This window comes from Lissotriton vulgaris, chromosome 12 (genome assembly GCF_964263255.1).
Source record: "Lissotriton vulgaris chromosome 12, aLisVul1.2, whole genome shotgun sequence".
Taxonomy (NCBI): domain Eukaryota; kingdom Metazoa; phylum Chordata; class Amphibia; order Caudata; family Salamandridae; genus Lissotriton; species Lissotriton vulgaris.
In genome coordinates, this window is record NC_141700.1 from 480,369,625 (window position 1) to 480,395,365 (window position 25,741).

Here is a 25,741-nt window from a genome sequence, read left to right on the forward strand (position 1 = left end):
AAACAGGCAGCATGTCTGCAGCTGAGCACAGATAGAGACCCACCATTCTCACAGGCAGCATGTCTTCAGCTGAGCACAGATAGAGACCCACCATTCTCATAAAAACAGGCAGCATGTCTTCATCTGAGCACAGATAGAGATCCACCATTCTCAGAAAACAGGCAGCATGTCTTCAGCTGAGCACAGATAGACCCCCACCATTCTCATAAAAACTGGCAGCATGTCTTCAGCTGAACACAGAGACCCACCATTCTCAGAAAAACAGGCAGCATGTCTGCCACTGAGCAGAGATAGAAACCCACCATTCTAAGAAAAAACATTCAGCATGTCTTCAACTGAGGACAGATAGAGACCCACCGTTCTCAGAAAAACATGCAGCATGTCTACAGCTTAGCACAGACAGAGACCCATCATTCACAGAAAAACAGGCAGCATGTCTTCAGCTGAGCACAGATTTAGACCCACCATTCTTACAGACAGCATGTCTACAACTGAGCACAGATATAGACCCACCGTTCTCAGAAAAACAGACAGCATGTCTACAGCTTAGCACAGACAGAGACCCACCATTCACAGAAAAACAGGCAGCATGTCTGCAGCTGAGCATATATAAAGACCCACCATTCTCAGAAAAACAGGTAGCATGTCTTCAGCTGAGCACAGATAGAGACCCACCATTCTCAGAGGAACAGGCAGCATGTCTTCAGCCGAGCACAGATAGAGTACCACCATTCTCACAGGCAGCATGTCTTCGCCTGAGCACAGATAGAGACCCACCATTCTCAGAAAAAAAGGCAGCATGTCTTCAGCTGAGCACAAATATAGCCCCACCATTTTAATAAAAACAGGCAGCATGTCTTTAGCTGAGCACAGATAGAGACCCACCATTCTCATAAAAACAGGTGGCATGACTTCAGCTGAGCACAGATAGAGACCCACCATTCTCATAAAAACAGGCAGCATGTCTTCAACTGAGCACAAATAGAGACCCGCCATTCTCATAAAAACAGGCATCATTTCTTCAGCTGAGCACAGATAGAGACCCACCATTCTCATAAAAACAGGCAGCGTGTCTTCAACTGAGGACAGATAGAGACCCACCGTGCTCAGAAAAACAGGCAGCATGTCTTCAGCTGAGCACAGATAGAGACCCACCATTCTCAGAAAAACAGGCAGCATGTCTTCAGCTGAGCACAAATAGAGCCCCACCATTCTCATAAAAACAGGCATCATGTCTTTATCTGAGCAAAGATAAAGACCCAACGTTCTCAGAAAAACAGACAGCAAGTCTTCAACTGAGCACAGATGGACACCCACCATTCTCAGAAAAACAGGCAGCATGTCTACAACTGAGCACAGATAGAGACCCACCATTCTTACAGGCAGCATGTCTTTAGCTGAGCACAGATAGAGACTCACCATTCTCAGAAAAACAGGCAGCATGTCTTTACCTGAGCACAGATAGAGAACCACCATTCTCAAAGGCAGCATGTTTTCAGCTGAGCACAGATAGAGACCCACCATTCTCAGAAAAACAGGCAGCATGTCTACAGCTGAGCACAGATAGAGACCCAAAATTCCTACAGGCAGCATGTCTTCAACTGAGCACAGATAGAGAACACCATTCTCACAGGCAGCATGTCTTCAGCTGAGCACAGATAGAGACCACCATTCTCATAAAAACAGGCAGCATGTCTTCAGCCGAGCACAGATAGAGACCCACCATTCTCATAAAAACGGGCGGCATGTCTGCAGCTGAGCACAGATAGAGACCCACCATTCTCACAGGCAGCATGTCTTCAGCTGAGCACAGACAGAGACCAACCATTCAGATAAAAACAGGCAGCATGTCTTCAGCTGGGCACAGATAGAGACCCACCATTCTAAAAAACAGGCAGCATGTCTTCAGCTGAGCACAGATAGAGCCCCACCATTGTCAGAAAAACAGGCAGCATGCCTGCCACTGAGCAGAGATAGAAACCCACCATTCTCAGAAAAACAGGCAGCATGTCTTCAACTGAGTACAGATAGAGACCCACAGTTCTCACAGGCAGCATGTCTTCAGCTGAGCACAGATAGAGACCCACCACTCTCAGAAAAACAGGCAGCATGTCTACAGCTGAACAGAGACAGAGACCCACCATTCTCAGAAAAACAGGCAGCATCTCTTCAGCTGAGCACAGATAGAGACCTACAATTCTCATAAAAACAGGCAGCATGTCTTCAACTGAGCACAAATAGAGACCACCCATTTTCATAAAAACAGGCATCATGTCTTCAGCTGAGCACAGAGAGAGACCCACCATTTCATAAAAACAGGAAGCATGTCTTCAACTGAGGACAGATAGAGACCCTCCGTTCTCAGAAAAACAGGCAGCAGGTCTACAGCTGAGCACAGTTAGAGACCCATCATTCCTACAGGCAGCATGTCTTCAGCTGAGCACAGATAGAGACCCACCATTCTCATAAAAACAGACAGCATGTCTTCAGCCGAGCACAGATAGAGACCCACCATTCTCACAGGCAGCATGTCTTCAGCTGAGCACAGATAGAGACCCGCCATTCTCAGAAAAACAGGCAGCATGTCTTCAGCTGAGCACAGATAAAGACCCACCATTCTCAGAAAAACAGGCAGCCTTTCTTCAGCTGAGCACAGATAGAGACCCACCATTCTCAGAAGAACAGGCAGCATGTCTTCAGCCGAGCACAGATAGAGACCCACCATTCTCACAGGCAGCATGTCTTCAACTGAGCACAGATAGAGTTCAACCATTCTCACAGGCAGCATGTCTTCAGCTGAGCACAGATAGAGACTCACCATTCTCAGAAAAACAGGCAGCATGTCTTCAGCTGAGCACAAATAGAGCCCCACCATTGTCATAAAAACAGGCAGCATGTCTTTTGCTGAGCACACATAGAGACCCACCATACTCATAAAAACAGGCAACATGTCTTCAGCTGAGCACAGATAAAGACCCACCATTCTCTTAAAAACAGGCAGCATGTCTTCAACTGAGCACAAATAGAGACACCCCATTCTCATAAAAACAGGCATCCTGTCTTCAGCTGAGCACAGATAAAGACCCACCATTCTCATAAAAACAGGCAGCATGTCTTCAGCCGAGCACAGATAGAGACCCACCATTCTCACAGGCAGCATGTCTTCAGCTGAGCACAGATAGAGACCCACCATTCTCAGAAAACCAGGCAGCATGTCTATAGCTGAGCACAGATAGAGACCCACCATTCTCATAAAAACAGGCAATATGTATTCAGCCGAGCACAGATAGATACCCACCCTTCTCATAAAAACAGGCAACATGTCTACAGCTGAGCACAGATAGAGACCCACCATTCTCACAGGCAGCATGTTTTCAGCTGAGCACAGATAGAGACCCACCATTCTCATAAAAACAGGCAGCATGTCTTCAGCCGAGCACAGATAGAGACCCACCCTTCTCATAAAAACAGGCAGCATGTCTACAGCTGAGCACAGATAGAGACCCACTATTCTCACAGGCAGCATGTCTTCAGCTGAGCACAGATAGAGACCCACCATTCTCATAAAAACAGGCAATATGTCTTCAGCCGAGCACAGATAGATACCCACCCTTCTCATAAAAACAGGCAGCATGTCTACAGCTGAGCACAGATAGAGCCCCACCATTCTCATAAAATCTGGCAGCATGTCTTCAGCTGAGCACAGAGACCCACCATTCTCAGAAAAACAGGAAGCATGTTTGCCACTGAGCAGAGATAGAAACCCACCGTTCTCAGAAAAACATGCAGCATGTCTACAGGTGAGCACAGATTGAGACCCACCATTCTCACAGGCAGCATGTCTTCCGCTGAGCACAGTGAGACCCACCATTCTCAGAAAAACAGGCAGCATGTCTACAACTGAGCACAGATAGAGACCCACCGTTCTCAGAAAAACAGACAGCATGTCTACAGCTGAGCACAGATAAAGACCCACCATTCTCAGAAAAACAGGTAGCATGTCTTCAGCTGCGCACAGATAGAGACCCACCATTCTCAGAAGAACAGGCAGCATGTCTTCAGCCAAGCACAGATAGAGACCACCGTTCTCACAGGCAGCATGTCTTCAACTGAGCACAGATAGAGTACTACCATTCTCACAGGCAGCATGTCTTTGGCTGAGCACAGATAGAGACCCACCATTCTCAGAAAAACAGGCAGCATTTCTTTAGCTGAGCACAAATATAGCCCCACCGTTCCATAAAAACAGGCAGCATGTCTTTAGCTGAGCACAGATAGAGACCCACCATTCTCATAAAAACAGGCGGCATGACTTCAGCTGAGCACAGATAGAGACCCACCATTCTCATAAAAACAGGCAGCATGTCTTCAACTGAGCACAAATAGAGACCCCCCATTTTCATAAAAACAGGCATCCTGTCTTCAGCTGAGCACAGATAAAGACCCACCATTCTCATAAAAACAGCCAGCATGTCTTCAACTGAGGACAGATAGAGACCCACCGTTCTCAGAAAAAACAGGCAGCATGTCTACAGCTGAGCACAGATAGAAACCCATCATTCCTACAGGCAGCATGTCTTGAGCTGAGCACAGATAGAGACCACCATTCTCACAGGCAGCATGTCTTCAGCTGAGCACAGATAGAGACCCACCATTCTCATAAAAACAGGCAGCATGTCTTCAGCCGAGCACAGATAGAGACCCACCATTCTCATAAAAACGGGTGGTATGTCTACAGCTGAGCACAGATAGAGACCCACCATTCTGACAGGCAGCATGTCTTCAGCTGAGCACAGATAGAGACCCACCATTCTCATAAAAACAGGCAGCATGTTTTCAGCCGAGCACAGATAGAGAACCACCCTTCTCATAAAAACAGGCAGCATGTCTGCAGCTGAGCACAGATAGAGACCCACCATTCTCACAGGCAGCATGTCTTCAGCTGAGCACAGATAGAGATCCACCATTCTCATAAAAACAGGCAGCATGTCTTCATCTGAGCACAGATAGAGATCCACCATTCTCAGAAAACAGGCAGCATGTCTTTAGCTGAGCACAGATAGACCCCCACCATTCTCATAAAAACTGGCAGCATGTCTTCAGCTGAACACAGAGACCCACCATTCTCAGAAAAACAGGCAGCATGTCTGCCACTGAGCAGAGATAGAAACCCACCATTCTAAGAAAAAACATTCAGCATGTCTTCAACTGAGGACAGATAGAGACCCACCGTTCTCAGAAAAACATGCAGCATGTCTACAGCTTAGCACAGAGACCCACCATTCACAGAAAAACAGGCAGCATGTCTTCAGCTGAGCACAGATTTAGACCCACCATTCTCACAGGCAGCATGTCTACAACTGAGCACAGATATAGACCCACCGTTCTCAGAAAAACAGACAGCATGTCTACAGCTTAGCACAGACAGAGACAAACCATTCACAGAAAAACAGGCAGCATGTCTGCAGCTGAGCATATATAAAGACCCACCATTCTCAGAAAAACAGGTAGCATGTCTTCGCCTGAGCACGGATAGAGACCCACCATTCTCAGAAAAAAAGGCAGCATGTCTTCAGTTGAGCACAAATATAGCCCCACAATTTTCATAAAAACAGGCAGCATGTCTTTAGCTGAGCACAGATAGAGACCCACCATTCTTATAAAAACGGGTGGCATGACTTCAGCTGAGCACAGATAGAGACCCACCGTGCTCAGAAAAACAGGCAGCATGCCTTCAGCTGAGCACAGATAGAGACCCACCATTCTCAGAAAAACAGGCAGCATGTCTTCAGCTGAGCACAAATAGAGCCCCACCATTCTCATAAAAACAGGCATCATGTCTTTATCTGAGCAAAGATAAAGACCCAACATTCTCAGAAAAACAGACAGCAAGTCTTGAACTGAGCACAGATGGACACCCACCATTCTCAGAAAAACAGGCAGCATGTCTACAACTGAGCACAGATAGAGACCCACCGTTCTCAGAAAAACAGACAGCATGTCTACAGCTTAGCACAGACAGAGAGCCACCATTCTCAGAAAAACAGGCAGCAGGTCTACAGCTGAGCACAGTTAGAGACCCATCATTCCTACAGGCAGCATGTCTTCAGCTGAGCACAGATAGAGACCACCATTCTCACAGGCAGCATGTCTTCAGCTGAGCACAGATAGAGACCCACCATTCTCATAAAAACAGACAGCATGTCTTCAGCCGAGCACAGATAAAGACCCACCATTCTCACAGGCAGCATGTCTTCAGCTGAGCACAGATAGAGACCCACCATTCTCAGAAAAACAGGCAGCATGTCTTCAGCTGAGCACAGATAAAGACCCACCATTCTCAGAAAACCAGGCAGCCTTTCTTCAGCTGAGCACAGATAGAGACCCACCATTCTCAGAAGAACAGGCAGCATGTCTTCAGCCGAGCACAGATAGAGACCCACCATTCTCACAGGCAGCATGTCTTCAACTGAGCACAGATAGAGTTCAACCATTCTTACAGGCAGCATGTCTTCAGCTGAGCACAGATAGAGACTCACCATTCTCAGAAAAACAGGCAACATGTCTTCAGCTGAGCACAAATAGAGCCCCACCATTGTCATAAAAACAGGCAGCATGTCTTTTGCTGAGCACAGATAGAGACCCACCATACTCATAAAAACAGGCAGCATGTCTTCAGCTGAGCACAGATAAAGACCCACCATTCTCATAAAAACAGGCAGCATGTCTTCAACTGAGCACAAATAGAGACCCCCCATTCTCATAAAAACAGGCATCCTGTCTTCAGCTGAGGACAGATAGAGACCCACCGTTCTCTGAAAAAACAGGCAGCATGTCTACAGCTGAGAACAGATAGAGACCCATCATTCCTACAGGCAGCATGTCTTCATCTGAGCACAGATAGAGACCACCATTCTCACAGGCAGCATGTCTTCAGCTGAGCACAGATAGAGACCCACCATTCTCATAATAACAGGCAGCATGTCTTCAGCCGAGCACAGATAGAGACCCACCCTTCTCATAAAACAGGCAGCATGTTTACAGCTGAGCACAGATAGAGACCATCCATTCTCACAGGCAGCATGTCTTCAGCTGAGCACAGATAGAGACCCACCATTCTCAGAAAACCAGGCAGCATGTCTACAGCTGAGCACAGATAGAGACCCACCATTCTCATAAAAACAGGCAATATGTATTCAGCCGAGCACAGATAGATACCCACCCTTCTCATAAAAACAGGCAACATGTCTACAGCTGAGCACAGATAGAGACCCACCATTCTCACAGGCAGCATGTCTTCAGCTGAGCACAGATAGAGACCCACCATTCTCATAAAAACAGGCAGCATGTCTTCAGCCGAGCACAGATAGAGACCCACCCTTCTCATAAAAACAGGCAGCATGTCTACAGCTGAGCACGGATAGAGACCCACCATTCTCACAGGCAGCATGTCTTCAGCTGAGCACAGATAGAGACCCACCATTCTCATGAAAACAGGCAATATGCCTTCAGCCGAGCACAGATAGATACCCACCCTTCTCATAAAAACAGGCAGCATGTCTACAGCTGAGCACAGATAGAGACCCACCATTCTCACAGGCAGCATGTCTTCAGCTGAGCACAGATAGAGACCCACCATTCTCATAACAACAGGCAGCATGTCTTCAGCTGAGCACAGATAGAGACCCACCATTCTCAGAAAACAGGCAGCATGTCTTCGCTGAGCACAGATAGAGCCCCACCATTCTCATAAAAACAGGCAGCACATCCTCAGCTGAGCACAGAGACCCACCATTCTCAGAATAACAGGCAGCATGTCTGCCACTGAGCACAGATAGAAACCCACCATTCTCAGAAAAAGAGGCAGTATGTCTTCAACTGAGGACAGATAGAGACCCACCATTCTAACAAAAACAGGAAGCATGTCTTCAACTGAGGACAGATAGAGATCCACCGTTCTCAGAAAAACAGGCAGCATGTCTACAGCTGAGCACAGTTAGAAATCCACCATTCTCAGAAAACAGGCAGCATGTTTTCAACTGAGCACAGATAGAGCCCCACCATTCTCATAAAATCTGGCAGCATGTCTTCAGCTGAGCACAGAGACCCACCATTCTCAGAAAAACAGGCAGCATGTCTACAGCTGAGCACAGATTGAGACCCACCATTCTCACAGGCAGCATGTCTTCCGCTGAGCACAGTGAGACCCACCATTCTCAGAAAAACAGGCAGCATGTCTACAACTGAGCACAGATAGAGACCCACCGTTCTCAGAAAAACAGACAGCATGTCTACAGCTTAGCACAGACAGAGAGCCACCATTCTCAGAAAAACAGGCAGCATGTCTTCAACTGAGGACAGATAGAGATCCACCGTTCTCAGAAAAACAGGTACAGATGAGTACAGATAGAGACCCACCATTCTCACAGGCAGCATGACTTCAGCTGAGCACAGATAGAGACCCACCATTCTCACAGGCAGCATGTCTTCAGCTGAGCACAGACAGAGACCAACCATTCAGATAAAAACAGGCAGCATGTCTTCAGCTGGGCACAGATAGAGACCCACCATTCTAAAAAACAGGCAGCATGTCTTCAGCTGAGCACAGATAGAGCCCCACCATTGTCAGAAAAACAGGCAGCATGCCTGCCACTGAGCAGAGATAGAAACCCACCATTCTCAGAAAAACAGGCAGCATGTCTTCAACTGAGTACAGATAGAGACCCACAGTTCTCACAGGCAGCATGTCTTCAGCTGAGCACAGATAGAGACCCACCACTCTCAGAAAAACAGGCAGCATGTCTACAGCTGAACAGAGACAGAGACCCACCATTCTCAGAAAAACAGGCAGCATGTCTTCATCTGCGCACAGATAAAAACCCACCATTCTCAGAAAAAGAGGCAGCATCTCTTCAGCTGAGCACAGATAGAGACCTACAATTCTCATAAAAACAGGCAGCATGTCTTCAGCTGAGCACAGATAAAGACCCACCATTCTCATAAAAACAGGCAGCATGTCTTCAACTGAGCACAAATAGAGACCACCCATTTTCATAAAAACAGGCATCATGTCTTCAGCTGAGCACAGAGAGAGACCCACCATTCTCATAAAAACAGGCAGCATGTCTTCAACTGAGCACAAATAGAGACCCCCCATTCTCATAAAAACAGGCATCCTGTCTTCAGCTGAGCACAGATAAAGACCCACCATTCTCATAAAAACAGCCAGCATGTCTTCAACTGAGGACAGATAGAGACCCACCATTCTCAGAAAAAACAGGCAGCATGTCTACAGCTGAGCACAGATAGAGACCCATCATTCCTACAGGCAGCATGTCTTTATCTGAGCACAGATAGAGACCACCATTCTCACAGGCAGCATGTCTTCAGCTGAGCACAGATAGAGACCCACCATTCTCATAAAAACAGGCAGCATGTCTTCAGCCGAGCACAGATAGAGACCCACCCTTCTCATAAAACAGGCAGCATGTTTACAGCTGAGCACAGATAGAGACCCACCATTCTCACAGGCAGCATGTCTTCAGCTGAGCACAGATAGAGACCCACCATTCTCAGAAAACCAGGCAGCATGTCTACAGCTGAGCACAGATAGAGACCCACCATTCTCATAAAAACAGGCAATATGTATTCAGCCGAGCACAGAAAGATACCCACCCTTCTCATAAAAACAGGCAACATGTCTACAGCTGAGCACAGATAGAGACCCACCATTCTCACAGGCAGCATGTCTTCAGCTGAGCACAGATAGAGACCCACCATTCTCATAAAAACAGGCAGCATGTCTTCAGCCGAGCACAGATAGAGACCCACCCTTCTCATAAAAACAGGCAGCATGTCTACAGCTGAGCACAGATAGAGACCCACCATTCTCACAGGCAGCATGTCTTCAGCTGAGCACAGTTAGAGACCCACCATTCTCATAAAAACAGGCAATATGTCTTCAGCCGAGCACAGATAGATACCCACCCTTCTCATAAAAACAGGCAGCATGTCTACAGCTGAGCACAGATAGAGACCCACCATTCTCATAACAACAGGCAGCATGTCTTCGGCTGAGCACAGATAGAGACCCACCATTCTCACAGGCAGCATGTCTTCAGCTGAGCACAGATAGAGACCCACCATTCTCATAACAACAGGCAGCATGTCTTCGGCTGAGCACAGATAGAGACCCACCATTCTCAGAAAACAGGCAGCATGTCTTCGCTGAGCACAGATAGAGCCCCACCATTCTCATAAAAACAGGCAGCACATCCTCAGCTGAGCACAGAGACCCACCATTCTCAGAAAAACAGGCAGCATGTCTGCCACTGAGCACAGATAGAAACCCACCATTCTCAGAAAAACAGGCAGTATGTCTTCAACTGAGGACAGATAGAGACCCACCATTCTAACAAAAACAGGCAGCATGTCTTCAACTGAGGACAGATAGAGATCCACCGTTCTCAGAAAAACAGGCAGCATGTCTACAGCTGAGCACAGATAGAGATCCACCATTCTCAGAAAACAGGCAGCATGTCTTCAGCTGAGCACAGATAGAGCCCCACCATTCTCATAAAATCTGGCAGCATGTCTTCAGCTGAGCACAGAGACCCACCATTCTCAGAAAAACAGGCAGCATCTTTGCCACTGAGCAGAGCCATTCTAAGAAAAAACACTCAGCATGTCTTCAACTGAGGACAGATAGAGACCCACCGTTCTCAGAAAAACATGCAGCATGTCTACAGCTGAGCACAGATTGAGACCCACCATTCTCACAGGCAGCATGTCTTCCGCTGAGCACAGTGAGACCCACCATTCTCAGAAAAACAGGCAGCATGTCTACAACTGAGCACAGATAGAGACCCACCGTTCTCAGAAAAACAGACAGCATGTCTACAGCTTAGCACAGACAGAGAGCCACCATTCTCAGAAAAACAGGCAGCATGTCTTCAGCTGAGGACAGATAGAGACCCACCATTCTAACAAAAACAGGCAGCATGTCTTCCACTGAGGACAGATAGAGATCCACCGTTCTCAGAAAAACAGGCAGCATGTCTACAGATGAGTACAGATATAGACCCACCATTCTCACAGGCAGCATGACTTCAGCTGAGCACAGATAGGGACCCACCATTCTCAGAAAAACAGGCAGCATGTCTACAACTGAGCACAGATAGAGACCCACCATTCTCAGAAAAACAGGCAGCATGTCTACAGCTGAGCACAGATAGAGATCCACCATTCTCCAAAAACAGGCAGCATGTCTTCAGCTGAGCACAGATAGAGCCCCACCATTCTCATAAAATCTGGCAGCATGTCTTCAGCTGAGCACAGAGACCCACCATTCTCAGAAAAACAGGCAGCATGTTTGCCACTGAGCAGAGATAGAAACCCACCGTTCTCAGAAAAACATGCAGCATGTCTACAGCTGAGCACAGATTGAGACCCACCATTCTCACAGGCAGCATGTCTTCCGCTGAGCACAGTGAGACCCACCATTCTCAGAAAAACAGGCAGCATGTCTACAACTGAGCACAGATAGAGACCCACCGTTCTCAGAAAAACAGACAGCATGTCTACAGCTTAGCACAGACAGAGAGCCACCATTCTCAGAAAAACAGGCAGCATGTCTTCAGCTGAGCACAGATAAAGACCCACCATTCTCAGAAAAACAGGTAGCATGTCTTCAGCTGCGCACAGATAGAGACCCACCATTCTCAGAAGAACAGGCAGCATGTCTTCAGCCAAGCACAGATAGAGACCACCGTTCTCACAGGCAGCATGTCTTCAACTGAGCACACATAGAGTACTACCATTCTCACAGGCAGCATGTCTTTGGCTGAGCACAGATGGAGACCCACCATTCTCAGAAAAACAGGCAGCATGTCTTTAGCTGAGCACAAATATAGCCCCACCGTTCCATAAAAACAGGCAGCATGTCTTTAGCTGAGCACAGATAGAGACCCACCATTCTCATAAAAACAGACGGCATGACTTCAGCTGAGCACAGAGACTCACCATTCTCAGAAAAACAGGCAGCATGTATTTAACTGAGCACAGATAGAGACCCACCATTCTCATAAAAACGGGTGGTATGTCTACAGCTGAGCACAGATAGAGACCCACCATTCTGACAGGCAGCATGTCTTCAGCTGAGCACAGATAGAGACCCACCATTCTCATAAAAACAGGCAGCATGTTTTCAGCCGAGCACAGATAGAGAACCACCCTTCTCATAAAAACAGGCAGCATGTCTGCAGCTGAGCACAGATAGAGACCCACCATTCTCACAGGCAGCATGTCTTCAGCTGAGCACAGATAGAGACCCACCATTCTCATAAAAACAGGCAGCATGTCTTCATCTGAGCACAGATAGAGATCCACCATTCTCAGAAAACAGGCAGCATGTCTTCAGCTGAGCACAGATAGACCCCCACCATTCTCATAAAAACTGGCAGCATGTCTTCAGCTGAACACAGAGACCCACCATTCTCAGAAAAACAGGCAGCATGTCTGCCACTGAGCAGAGATAGAAACCCACCATTCTAAGAAAAAACATTCAGCATGTCTTCAACTGAGGACAGATAGAGACCCACCGTTCTCAGAAAAACATGCAGCATGTCTACAGCTTAGCACAGACAGAGACCCATCATTCACAGAAAAACAGGCAGCATGTCTTCAGCTGAGCACAGATTTAGACCCACCATTCTTACAGACAGCATGTCTACAACTGAGCACAGATATAGACCCACCGTTCTCAGAAAAACAGACAGCATGTCTACAGCTTAGCACAGACAGAGACCCACCATTCACAGAAAAACAGGCAGCATGTCTGCAGCTGAGCATATATAAAGACCCACCATTCTCAGAAAAACAGGTAGCATGTCTTCAGCTGAGCACAGATAGAGACCCACCATTCTCAGAGGAACAGGCAGCATGTCTTCAGCCGAGCACAGATAGAGTACCACCATTCTCACAGGCAGCATGTCTTCGCCTGAGCACAGATAGAGACCCACCATTCTCAGAAAAAAAGGCAGCATGTCTTCAGCTGAGCACAAATATAGCCCCACCATTTTCATAAAAACAGGCAGCATGTCTTTAGCTGAGCACAGATAGAGACCCACCATTCTCATAAAAACAGGTGGCATGACTTCAGCTGAGCACAGATAGAGACCCACCATTCTCATAAAAACAGGCAGCATGTCTTCAACTGAGCACAAATAGAGACCCGCCATTCTCATAAAAACAGGCATCATTTCTTCAGCTGAGCACAGATAGAGACCCACCATTCTCATAAAAACAGGCAGCGTGTCTTCAACTGAGGACAGAAAGAGACCCACCGTGCTCAGAAAAACAGGCAGCATGTCTTCAGCTGAGCACAGATAGAGACCCACCATTCTCAGAAAAACAGGCAGCATGTCTTCAGCTGAGCACAAATAGAGCCCCACCATTCTCATAAAAACAGGCATCATGTCTTTATCTGAGCAAAGATAAAGACCCAACGTTCTCAGAAAAACAGACAGCAAGTCTTCAACTGAGCACAGATGGACACCCACCATTCTCAGAAAAACAGGCAGCATGTCTACAACTGCGCACAGATAGAGACCCACCATTCTTACAGGCAGCATGTCTTTAGCTGAGCACAGATAGAGACTCACCATTCTCAGAAAAACAGGCAGCATGTCTTTACCTGAGCACAGATAGAGAACCACCATTCTCAAAGGCAGCATGTTTTCAGCTGAGCACAGATAGAGACCCACCATTCTCAGAAAAACAGGCAGCATGTCTACAGCTGAGCACAGATAGAGACCCAAAATTCCTACAGGCAGCATGTCTTCAACTGAGCACAGATAGAGAACACCATTCTCACAGGCAGCATGTCTTCAGCTGAGCACAGATAGAGACCACCATTCTCATAAAAACAGGCAGCATGTCTTCAACCGAGCACAGATAGAGACCCACCATTCTCATAAAAACGGGCGGCATGTCTGCAGCTGAGCACAGATAGAGACCCACCATTCTCACAGGCAGCATGTCTTCAGCTGAGCACAGACAGAGACCAACCATTCAGATAAAAACAGGCAGCATGTCTTCAGCTGGGCACAGATAGAGACCCACCATTCTAAAAAACAGGCAGCATGTCTTCAGCTGAGCACAGATAGAGCCCCACCATTGTCAGAAAAACAGGCAGCATGCCTGCCACTGAGCAGAGATAGAAACCCACCATTCTCAGAAAAACAGGCAGCATGTCTTCAACTGAGTACAGATAGAGACCCACAGTTCTCACAGGCAGCATGTCTTCAGCTGAGCACAGATAGAGACCCACCACTCTCAGAAAAACAGGCAGCATGTCTACAGCTGAACAGAGACAGAGACCCACCATTCTCAGAAAAACAGGCAGCATGTCTTCATCTGCGCACAGATAAAAACCCACCATTCTCAGAAAAAGAGGCAGCATCTCTTCAGCTGAGCACAGATAGAGACCTACAATTCTCATAAAAACAGGCAGCATGTCTTCAGCTGAGCACAGATAAAGACCCACCATTCTCATAAAAACAGGCAGCATGTCTTCAACTGAGCACAAATAGAGACCACCCATTTTCATAAAAACAGGCATCATGTCTTCAGCTGAGCACAGAGAGAGACCCACCATTTCATAAAAACAGGAAGCATGTCTTCAACTGAGGACAGATAGAGACCCTCCGTTCTCAGAAAAACAGGCAGCAGGTCTACAGCTGAGCACAGTTAGAGACCCATCATTCCTACAGGCAGCATGTCTTCAGCTGAGCACAGATAGAGACCCACCATTCTCATAAAAACAGACAGCATGTCTTCAGCCGAGCACAGATAGAGACCCACCATTCTCACAGGCAGCATGTCTTCAGCTGAGCACAGATAGAGACCCGCCATTCTCAGAAAAACAGGCAGCATGTCTTCAGCTGAGCACAGATAAAGACCCACCATTCTCAGAAAAACAGGCAGCCTTTCTTCAGCTGAGCACAGATAGAGACCCACCATTCTCAGAAGAACAGGCAGCATGTCTTCAGCCGAGCACAGATAGAGACCCACCATTCTCACAGGCACATGTCTTCAACTGAGCAGAGATAGAGTTCAACCATTCTCACAGGCAGCATGTCTTCAGCTGAGCACAGATAGAGACTCACCATTCTCAGAAAAACAGGCAGCATGTCTTCAGCTGAGCACAAATAGAGCCCCACCATTGTCATAAAAACAGGCAGCATGTCTTTTGCTGAGCACACATAGAGACCCACCATACTCATAAAAACAGGCAACATGTCTTCAGCTGAGCACAGATAAAGACCCACCATTCTCTTAAAAACAGGCAGCATGTCTTCAACTGAGCACAAATAGAGACACCCCATTCTCATAAAAACAGGCATCCTGTCTTCAGCTGAGCACAGATAAAGACCCACCATTCTCATAAAAACAGGCAGCATGTCTTCATCCGAGCACAGATAGAGACCCACCATTCTCACAGGCAGCATGTCTTCAGCTGAGCACAGATAGAGACCCACCATTCTCAGAAAACCAGGCAGCATGTCTATAGCTGAGCACAGATAGAGACCCACCATTCTCATAAAAACAGGCAATATGTATTCAGCCGAGCACAGATAGATACCCACCCTTCTCATAAAAACAGGCAACATGTCTACAGCTGAGCACAGATAGAGACCCACCATTCTCACAGGCAGCATGTTTTCAGCTGAGCACAGATAGAGACCCACCATTCTCATAAAAACAGGCAGCATGTCTTCAGCCGAGCACAGATAGAGACCCACCCTTCTCATAAAAACAGGCAGCATGTCTACAGCTGAGCACAGATAGAGACCCACTATTCTCACAGGCAGCATGTCTTCAGCTGAGCACAGATAGAGACCCACCATTCTCATAAAAACAGGCAATATGTCTTCAGCCGAGCACAGATAGATACCCACCCTTCTCATAAAAACAGGCAGCATGTCTACAGCTGAGCACAGATAGAGCCCCACCATTCTCATAAAATCTGGCAGCATGTCTTCAGCTGAGCACAGAGACCCACCATTCTCAGAAAAACAGGAAGCATGTTTGCCACTGAGCAGAGATAGAAACCCACCGTTCTCAGAAAAACATGCAGCATGTCTACAGCTGAGCACAGATTGAGACCCACCATTCTCACAGGCAGCATGTCTTCCGCTGAGCACAGTGAGACCCACCATTCTCAGAAAAACAGGCAGCATGTCTACAACTGAGCACAGATAGAGACCCACCGTTCTCAGAAAAACAGACAGCATGTCTACAGCTGAGCACAGATAAAGACCCACCATTCTCAGAAAAACAGGTAGCATGTCTTCAGCTGCGCACAGATAGAGACCCACCATTCTCAGAAGAACAGGCAGCATGTCTTCAGCCAAGCACAGATAGAGACCACCGTTCTCACAGGCAGCATGTCTTCAACTGAGCACAGATAGAGTACTACCATTCTCACAGGCAGCATGTCTTTGGCTGAGCACAGATAGAGACCCACCATTCTCAGAAAAACAGGCAGCATTTCTTTAGCTGAGCACAAATATAGCCCCACCGTTCCATAAAAACAGGCAGCATGTCTTTAGCTGAGCACAGATAGAGACCCACCATTCTCATAAAAACAGGCGGCATGACTTCAGCTGAGCACAGATAGAGACCCACCATTCTCATAAAAACAGGCAGCATGTCTTCAACTGAGCACAAATAGAGACCCCCCATTTTCATAAAAACAGGCATCCTGTCTTCAGCTGAGCACAGATAAAGACCCACCATTCTCATAAAAACAGCCAGCATGTCTTCAACTGAGGACAGATAGAGACCCACCGTTCTCAGAAAAAACAGGCAGCATGTCTACAGCTGAGCACAGATAGAAACCCATCATTCCTACAGGCAGCATGTCTTGAGCTGAGCAGAGATAGAGACCACCATTCTCACAGGCAGCATGTCTTCAGCTGAGCACAGATAGAGACCCACCATTCTCATAAAAACAGGCAGCATGTCTTCAGCCGAGCACAGATAGAGACCCACCATTCTCATAAAAACGGGTGGTATGTCTACAGCTGAGCACAGATAGAGACCCACCATTCTGACAGGCAGCATGTCTTCAGCTGAGCACAGATAGAGACCCACCATTCTCATAAAAACAGGCAGCATGTTTTCAGCCGAGCACAGATAGAGAACCACCCTTCTCATAAAAACAGGCAGCATGTCTGCAGCTGAGCACAGATAGAGACCCACCATTCTCACAGGCAGCATGTCTTCAGCTGAGCACAGATAGAGATCCACCATTCTCATAAAAACAGGCAGCATGTCTTCATCTGAGCACAGATAGAGATCCACCATTCTCAGAAAACAGGCAGCATGTCTTTAGCTGAGCACAGATAGACCCCCACCATTCTCATAAAAACTGGCAGCATGTCTTCAGCTGAACACAGAGACCCACCATTCTCAGAAAAACAGGCAGCATGTCTGCCACTGAGCAGAGATAGAAACCCACCATTCTAAGAAAAAACATTCAGCATGTCTTCAACTGAGGACAGATAGAGACCCACCGTTCTCAGAAAAACATGCAGCATGTCTACAGCTTAGCACAGAGACCCACCATTCACAGAAAAACAGGCAGCATGTCTTCAGCTGAGCACAGATTTAGACCCACCATTCTCACAGGCAGCATGTCTACAACTGAGCACAGATATAGACCCACCGTTCTCAGAAAAACAGACAGCATGTCTACAGCTTAGCACAGACAGAGACAAACCATTCACAGAAAAACAGGCAGCATGTCTGCAGCTGAGCATATATAAAGACCCACCATTCTCAGAAAAACAGGTAGCATGTCTTCGCCTGAGCACGGATAGAGACCCACCATTCTCAGAAAAAAAGGCAGCATGTCTTCAGTTGAGCACAAATATAGCCCCACAATTTTCATAAAAACAGGCAGCATGTCTTTAGCTGAGCACAGATAGAGACCCACCATTCTTATAAAAACGGGTGGCATGACTTCAGCTGAGCACAGATAGAGACCCACCGTGCTCAGAAAAACAGGCAGCATGCCTTCAGCTGAGCACAGATAGAGACCCACCATTCTCAGAAAAACAGGCAGCATGTCTTCAGCTGAGCACAAATAGAGCCCCACCATTCTCATAAAAACAGGCATCATGTCTTTATCTGAGCAAAGATAAAGACCCAACATTCTCAGAAAAACAGACAGCAAGTCTTGAACTGAGCACAGATGGACACCCACCATTCTCAGAAAAACAGGCAGCATGTCTACAACTGAGCACAGATAGAGACCCACCGTTCTCAGAAAAACAGACAGCATGTCTACAGCTTAGCACAGACAGAGAGCCACCATTCTCAGAAAAACAGGCAGCATGTCTTCAGCTGAGGACAGATAGAGACCCACCATTATAACAAAAACAGGCAGCATGTCTTCAACTGAGGACAGATAGAGACCCTCCGTTCTCAGAAAAACAGGCAGCAGGTCTACAGCTGAGCACAGTTAGAGACCCATCATTCCTACAGGCAGCATGTCTTCAGCTGAGCACAGATAGAGACCACCATTCTCACAGGCAGCATGTCTTCAGCTGAGCACAGATAGAGACCCACCATTCTCATAAAAACAGACAGCATGTCTTCAGCCGAGCACAGATAAAGACCCACCATTCTCACAGGCAGCATGTCTTCAGCTGAGCACAGATAGAGACCCACCATTCTCAGAAAAACAGGCAGCATGTCTTCAGCTGAGCACAGATAAAGACCCACCATTCTCAGAAAACCAGGCAGCCTTTCTTCAGCTGAGCACAGATAGAGACCCACCATTCTCAGAAGAACAGGCAGCATGTCTTCAGCCGAGCACAGATAGAGACCCACCATTCTCACAGGCAGCATGTCTTCAACTGAGCACAGATAGAGTTCAACCATTCTTACAGGCAGCATGTCTTCAGCTGAGCACAGATAGAGACTCACCATTCTCAGAAAAACAGGCAGCATGTCTTCAGCTGAGCACAAATAGAGCCCCACCATTGTCATAAAAACAGGCAGCATGTCTTTTGCTGAGCACAGATAGAGACCCACCATTCTAACAAAAACAGGCAGCATGTCTTCAACTGAGGACAGATAGAGATCCACCGTTCTCAGAAAAACAGGCAGCATGTCTACAGCTGAGCACAGATAGAGATCCACCATTCTCAGAAAACAGGCAGCATGTCTTCAGCTGAGCACAGATAGAGCCCCACCATTCTCATAAAATCTGGCAGCATGTCTTCAGCTGAGCACAGAGACCCACCATTCTCAGAAAAACAGGCAGCATCTTTGCCACTGAGCAGAGCCATTCTAAGAAAAAACACTCAGCATGTCTTCAACTGAGGACAGATAGAGACCCACCGTTCTCAGAAAAACATGCAGCATGTCTACAGCTGAGCACAGATTGAGACCCACCATTCTCACAGGCAGCATGTCTTCCGCTGAGCACAGTGAGACCCACCATTCTCAGAAAAACAGGCAGCATGTCTACAACTGAGCACAGATAGAGACCCACCGTTCTCAGAAAAACAGACAGCATGTCTACAGCTTAGCACAGACAGAGAGCCACCATTCTCAGAAAAACAGGCAGCATGTCTTCAGCTGAGGACAGATAGAGACCCACCATTCTAACAAAAACAGGCAGCATGTCTTCCACTGAGGACAGATAGAGATCCACCGTTCTCAGAAAAACAGGCAGCATGTCTACAGATGAGTACAGATATAGACCCACCATTCTCACAGGCAGCATGACTTCAGCTGAGCACAGATAGGGACCCACCATTCTCAGAAAAACAGGCAGCATGTCTACAACTGAGCACAGATAGAGACCCACCATTCTCAGAAAAACAGGCAGCATGTCTACAGCTGAGCACAGATAGAGATCCACCATTCTCCAAAAACAGGCAGCATGTCTTCAGCTGAGCACAGATAGAGCCCCACCATTCTCATAAAATCTGGCAGCATGTCTTCAGCTGAGCACAGAGACCCACCATTCTCAGAAAAACAGGCAGCATGTTTGCCACTGAGCAGAGATAGAAACCCACCGTTCTCAGAAAAACATGCAGCATGTCTACAGCTGAGCACAGATTGAGACCCACCATTCTCACAGGCAGCATGTCTTCCGCTGAGCACAGTGAGACCCACCATTCTCAGAAAAACAGGCAGCATGTCTACAACTGAGCACAGATAGAGACCCACCGTTCTCAGAAAAACAGACAGCATGTCTACAGCTTAGCACAGACAGAGAGCCACCATTCTCAGAAAAACAGGCAGCATGTCTTCAGCTGAGCACAGATAAAGACCCACCATTCTCAGAAAAACAGGTAGCATGTCTTCAGCTGCGCACAGATAGAGACCCACCATTCTCAGAAGAACAGGCAGCATGTCTTCAGCCAAGCACAGATAGAGACCACCGTTCTCACAGGCAGCATGTCTTCAACTGAGCACACATAGAGTACTACCATTCTCACAGGCAGCATGTCTTTGGCTGAGCACAGATGGAGACCCACCATTCTCAGAAAAACAGGCAGCATGTCTTTAGCTGAGCACAAATATAGCCCCACCGTTCCATAAAAACAGGCAGCATGTCTTTAGCTGAGCACAGATAGAGACCCACCATTCTCATAAAAACAGACGGCATGACTTCAGCTGAGCACAGAGACTCACCATTCTCAGAAAAACAGGCAGCATGTATTTAACTGAGCACAGATAGAGACCCACCATTCTCATAAAAACGGGTGGTATGTCTACAGCTGAGCACAGATAGAGACCCACCATTCTGACAGGCAGCATGTCTTCAGCTGAGCACAGATAGAGACCCACCATTCTCATAAAAACAGGCAGCATGTTTTCAGCCGAGCACAGATAGAGAACCACCCTTCTCATAAAAACAGGCAGCATGTCTGCAGCTGAGCACAGATAGAGACCCACCATTCTCACAGGCAGCATGTCTTCAGCTGAGCACAGATAGAGACCCACCATTCTCATAAAAACAGGCAGCATGTCTTCATCTGAGCACAGATAGAGATCCACCATTCTCAGAAAACAGGCAGCATGTCTTCAGCTGAGCACAGATAGACCCCCACCATTCTCATAAAAACTGGCAGCATGTCTTCAGCTGAACACAGGGACCCACCATTCTCAGAAAAACAGGCAGCATGTCTGCCACTGAGCAGAGATAGAAACCCACCATTCTAAGAAAAAACATTCAGCATGTCTTCAACTGAGGACAGATAGAGACCCACCGTTCTCAGAAAAACATGCAGCATGTCTACAGCTTAGCACAGACAGAGACCCATCATTCACAGAAAAACAGGCAGCATGTCTTCAGCTGAGCACAGATTTAGACCCACCATTCTTACAGACAGCATGTCTACAACTGAGCACAGATATAGACCCACCGTTCTCAGAAAAACAGACAGCATGTCTACAGCTTAGCACAGACAGAGACCCACCATTCACAGAAAAACAGGCAGCATGTCTGCAGCTGAGCATATATAAAGACCCACCATTCTCAGAAAAACAGGTAGCATGTCTTCAGCTGAGCACAGATAGAGACCCACCATTCTCAGAGGAACAGGCAGCATGTCTTCAGCCGAGCACAGATAGAGTACCACCATTCTCACAGGCAGCATGTCTTCGCCTGAGCACAGATAGAGACCCACCATTCTCAGAAAAAAAGGCAGCATGTCTTCAGCTGAGCACAAATATAGCCCCACCATTTTCATAAAAACAGGCAGCATGTCTTTAGCTGAGCACAGATAGAGACCCACCATTCTCATAAAAACAGGTGGCATGACTTCAGCTGAGCACAGATAGAGACCCACCATTCTCATAAAAACAGGCAGCATGTCTTCAACTGAGCACAAATAGAGACCCGCCATTCTCATAAAAACAGGCATCATTTCTTCAGCTGAGCACAGATAGAGACCCACCATTCTCATAAAAACAGGCAGCGTGTCTTCAACTGAGGACAGAAAGAGACCCACCGTGCTCAGAAAAACAGGCAGCATGTCTTCAGCTGAGCACAGATAGAGACCCACCATTCTCAGAAAAACAGGCAGCATGTCTTCAGCTGAGCACAAATAGAGCCCCACCATTCTCATAAAAACAGGCATCATGTCTTTATCTGAGCAAAGATAAAGACCCAACGTTCTCAGAAAAACAGACAGCAAGTCTTCAACTGAGCACAGATGGACACCCACCATTCTCAGAAAAACAGGCAGCATGTCTACAACTGCGCACAGATAGAGACCCACCATTCTTACAGGCAGCATGTCTTTAGCTGAGCACAGATAGAGACTCACCATTCTCAGAAAAACAGGCAGCATGTCTTTACCTGAGCACAGATAGAGAACCACCATTCTCAAAGGCAGCATGTTTTCAGCTGAGCACAGATAGAGACCCACCATTCTCAGAAAAACAGGCAGCATGTCTACAGCTGAGCACAGATAGAGACCCAAAATTCCTACAGGCAGCATGTCTTCAACTGAGCACAGATAGAGAACACCATTCTCACAGGCAGCATGTCTTCAGCTGAGCACAGATAGAGACCACCATTCTCATAAAAACAGGCAGCATGTCTTCAACCGAGCACAGATAGAGACCCACCATTCTCATAAAAACGGGCGGCATGTCTGCAGCTGAGCACAGATAGAGACCCACCATTCTCACAGGCAGCATGTCTTCAGCTGAGCACAGACAGAGACCAACCATTCAGATAAAAACAGGCAGCATGTCTTCAGCTGGGCACAGATAGAGACCCACCATTCTAAAAAACAGGCAGCATGTCTTCAGCTGAGCACAGATAGAGCCCCACCATTGTCAGAAAAACAGGCAGCATGCCTGCCACTGAGCAGAGATAGAAACCCACCATTCTCAGAAAAACAGGCAGCATGTCTTCAACTGAGTACAGATAGAGACCCACAGTTCTCACAGGCAGCATGTCTTCAGCTGAGCACAGATAGAGACCCACCACTCTCAGAAAAACAGGCAGCATGTCTACAGCTGAACAGAGACAGAGACCCACCATTCTCAGAAAAACAGGCAGCATGTCTTCATCTGCGCACAGATAAAAACCCACCATTCTCAGAAAAAGAGGCAGCATCTCTTCAGCTGAGCACAGATAGAGACCTACAATTCTCATAAAAACAGGCAGCATGTCTTCAGCTGAGCACAGATAAAGACCCACCATTCTCATAAAAACAGGCAGCATGTCTTCAACTGAGCACAAATAGAGACCACCCATTTTCATAAAAACAGGCATCATGTCTTCAGCTGAGCACAGAGAGAGACCCACCATTTCATAAAAACAGGAAGCATGTCTTCAACTGAGGACAGATAGAGACCCTCCGTTCTCAGAAAAACAGGCAGCAGGTCTACAGCTGAGCACAGTTAGAGACCCATCATTCCTACAGGCAGCATGTCTTCAGCTGAGCACAGATAGAGACCCACCATTCTCATAAAAACAGACAGCATGTCTTCAGCCGAGCACAGATAGAGACCCACCATTCTCACAGGCAGCATGTCTTCAGCTGAGCACAGATAGAGACCCGCCATTCTCAGAAAAACAGGCAGCATGTCTTCAGCTGAGCACAGATAAAGACCCACCATTCTCAGAAAAACAGGCAGCCTTTCTTCAGCTGAGCACAGATAGAGACCCACCATTCTCAGAAGAACAGGCAGCATGTCTTCAGCCGAGCACAGATAGAGACCCACCATTCTCACAGGCAGCATGTCTTCAACTGAGCAGAGATAGAGTTCAACCATTCTCACAGGCAGCATGTCTTCAGCTGAGCACAGATAGAGACTCACCATTCTCAGAAAAACAGGCAGCATGTCTTCAGCTGAGCACAAATAGAGCCCCACCATTGTCATAAAAACAGGCAGCATGTCTTTTGCTGAGCACACATAGAGACCCACCATACTCATAAAAACAGGCAACATGTCTTCAGCTGAGCACAGATAAAGACCCACCATTCTCTTAAAAACAGGCAGCATGTCTTCAACTGAGCACAAATAGAGACACCCCATTCTCATAAAAACAGGCATCCTGTCTTCAGCTGAGCACAGATAAAGACCCACCATTCTCATAAAAACAGGCAGCATGTCTTCAGCCGAGCACAGATAGAGACCCACCATTCTCACAGGCAGCATGTCTTCAGCTGAGCACAGATAGAGACCCACCATTCTCAGAAAACCAGGCAGCATGTCTATAGCTGAGCACAGATAGAGACCCACCATTCTCATAAAAACAGGCAATATGTATTCAGCCGAGCACAGATAGATACCCACCCTTCTCATAAAAACAGGCAACATGTCTACAGCTGAGCACAGATAGAGACCCACCATTCTCACAGGCAGCATGTTTTCAGCTGAGCACAGATAGAGACCCACCATTCTCATAAAAACAGGCAGCATGTCTTCAGCCGAGCACAGATAGAGACCCACCCTTCTCATAAAAACAGGCAGCATGTCTACAGCTGAGCACAGATAGAGACCCACTATTCTCACAGGCAGCATGTCTTCAGCTGAGCACAGATAGAGACCCACCATTCTCATAAAAACAGGCAATATGTCTTCAGCCGAGCACAGATAGATACCCACCCTTCTCATAAAAACAGGCAGCATGTCTACAGCTGAGCACAGATAGAGCCCCACCATTCTCATAAAATCTGGCAGCATGTCTTCAGCTGAGCACAGAGACCCACCATTCTCAGAAAAACAGGAAGCATGTTTGCCACTGAGCAGAGATAGAAACCCACCGTTCTCAGAAAAACATGCAGCATGTCTACAGCTGAGCACAGATTGAGACCCACCATTCTCACAGGCAGCATGTCTTCCGCTGAGCACAGTGAGACCCACCATTCTCAGAAAAACAGGCAGCATGTCTACAACTGAGCACAGATAGAGACCCACCGTTCTCAGAAAAACAGACAGCATGTCTACAGCTGAGCACAGATAAAGACCCACCATTCTCAGAAAAACAGGTAGCATGTCTTCAGCTGCGCACAGATAGAGACCCACCATTCTCAGAAGAACAGGCAGCATGTCTTCAGCCAAGCACAGATAGAGACCACCGTTCTCACAGGCAGCATGTCTTCAACTGAGCACAGATAGAGTACTACCATTCTCACAGGCAGCATGTCTTTGGCTGAGCACAGATAGAGACCCACCATTCTCAGAAAAACAGGCAGCATTTCTTTAGCTGAGCACAAATATAGCCCCACCGTTCCATAAAAACAGGCAGCATGTCTTTAGCTGAGCACAGATAGAGACCCACCATTCTCATAAAAACAGGCGGCATGACTTCAGCTGAGCACAGATAGAGACCCACCATTCTCATAAAAACAGGCAGCATGTCTTCAACTGAGCACAAATAGAGACCCCCCATTTTCATAAAAACAGGCATCCTGTCTTCAGCTGAGCACAGATAAAGACCCACCATTCTCATAAAAACAGCCAGCATGTCTTCAACTGAGGACAGATAGAGACCCACCGTTCTCAGAAAAAACAGGCAGCATGTCTACAGCTGAGCACAGATAGAAACCCATCATTCCTACAGGCAGCATGTCTTGAGCTGAGCACAGATAGAGACCACCATTCTCACAGGCAGCATGTCTTCAGCTGAGCACAGATAGAGACCCACCATTCTCATAAAAACAGGCAGCATGTCTTCAGCCGAGCACAG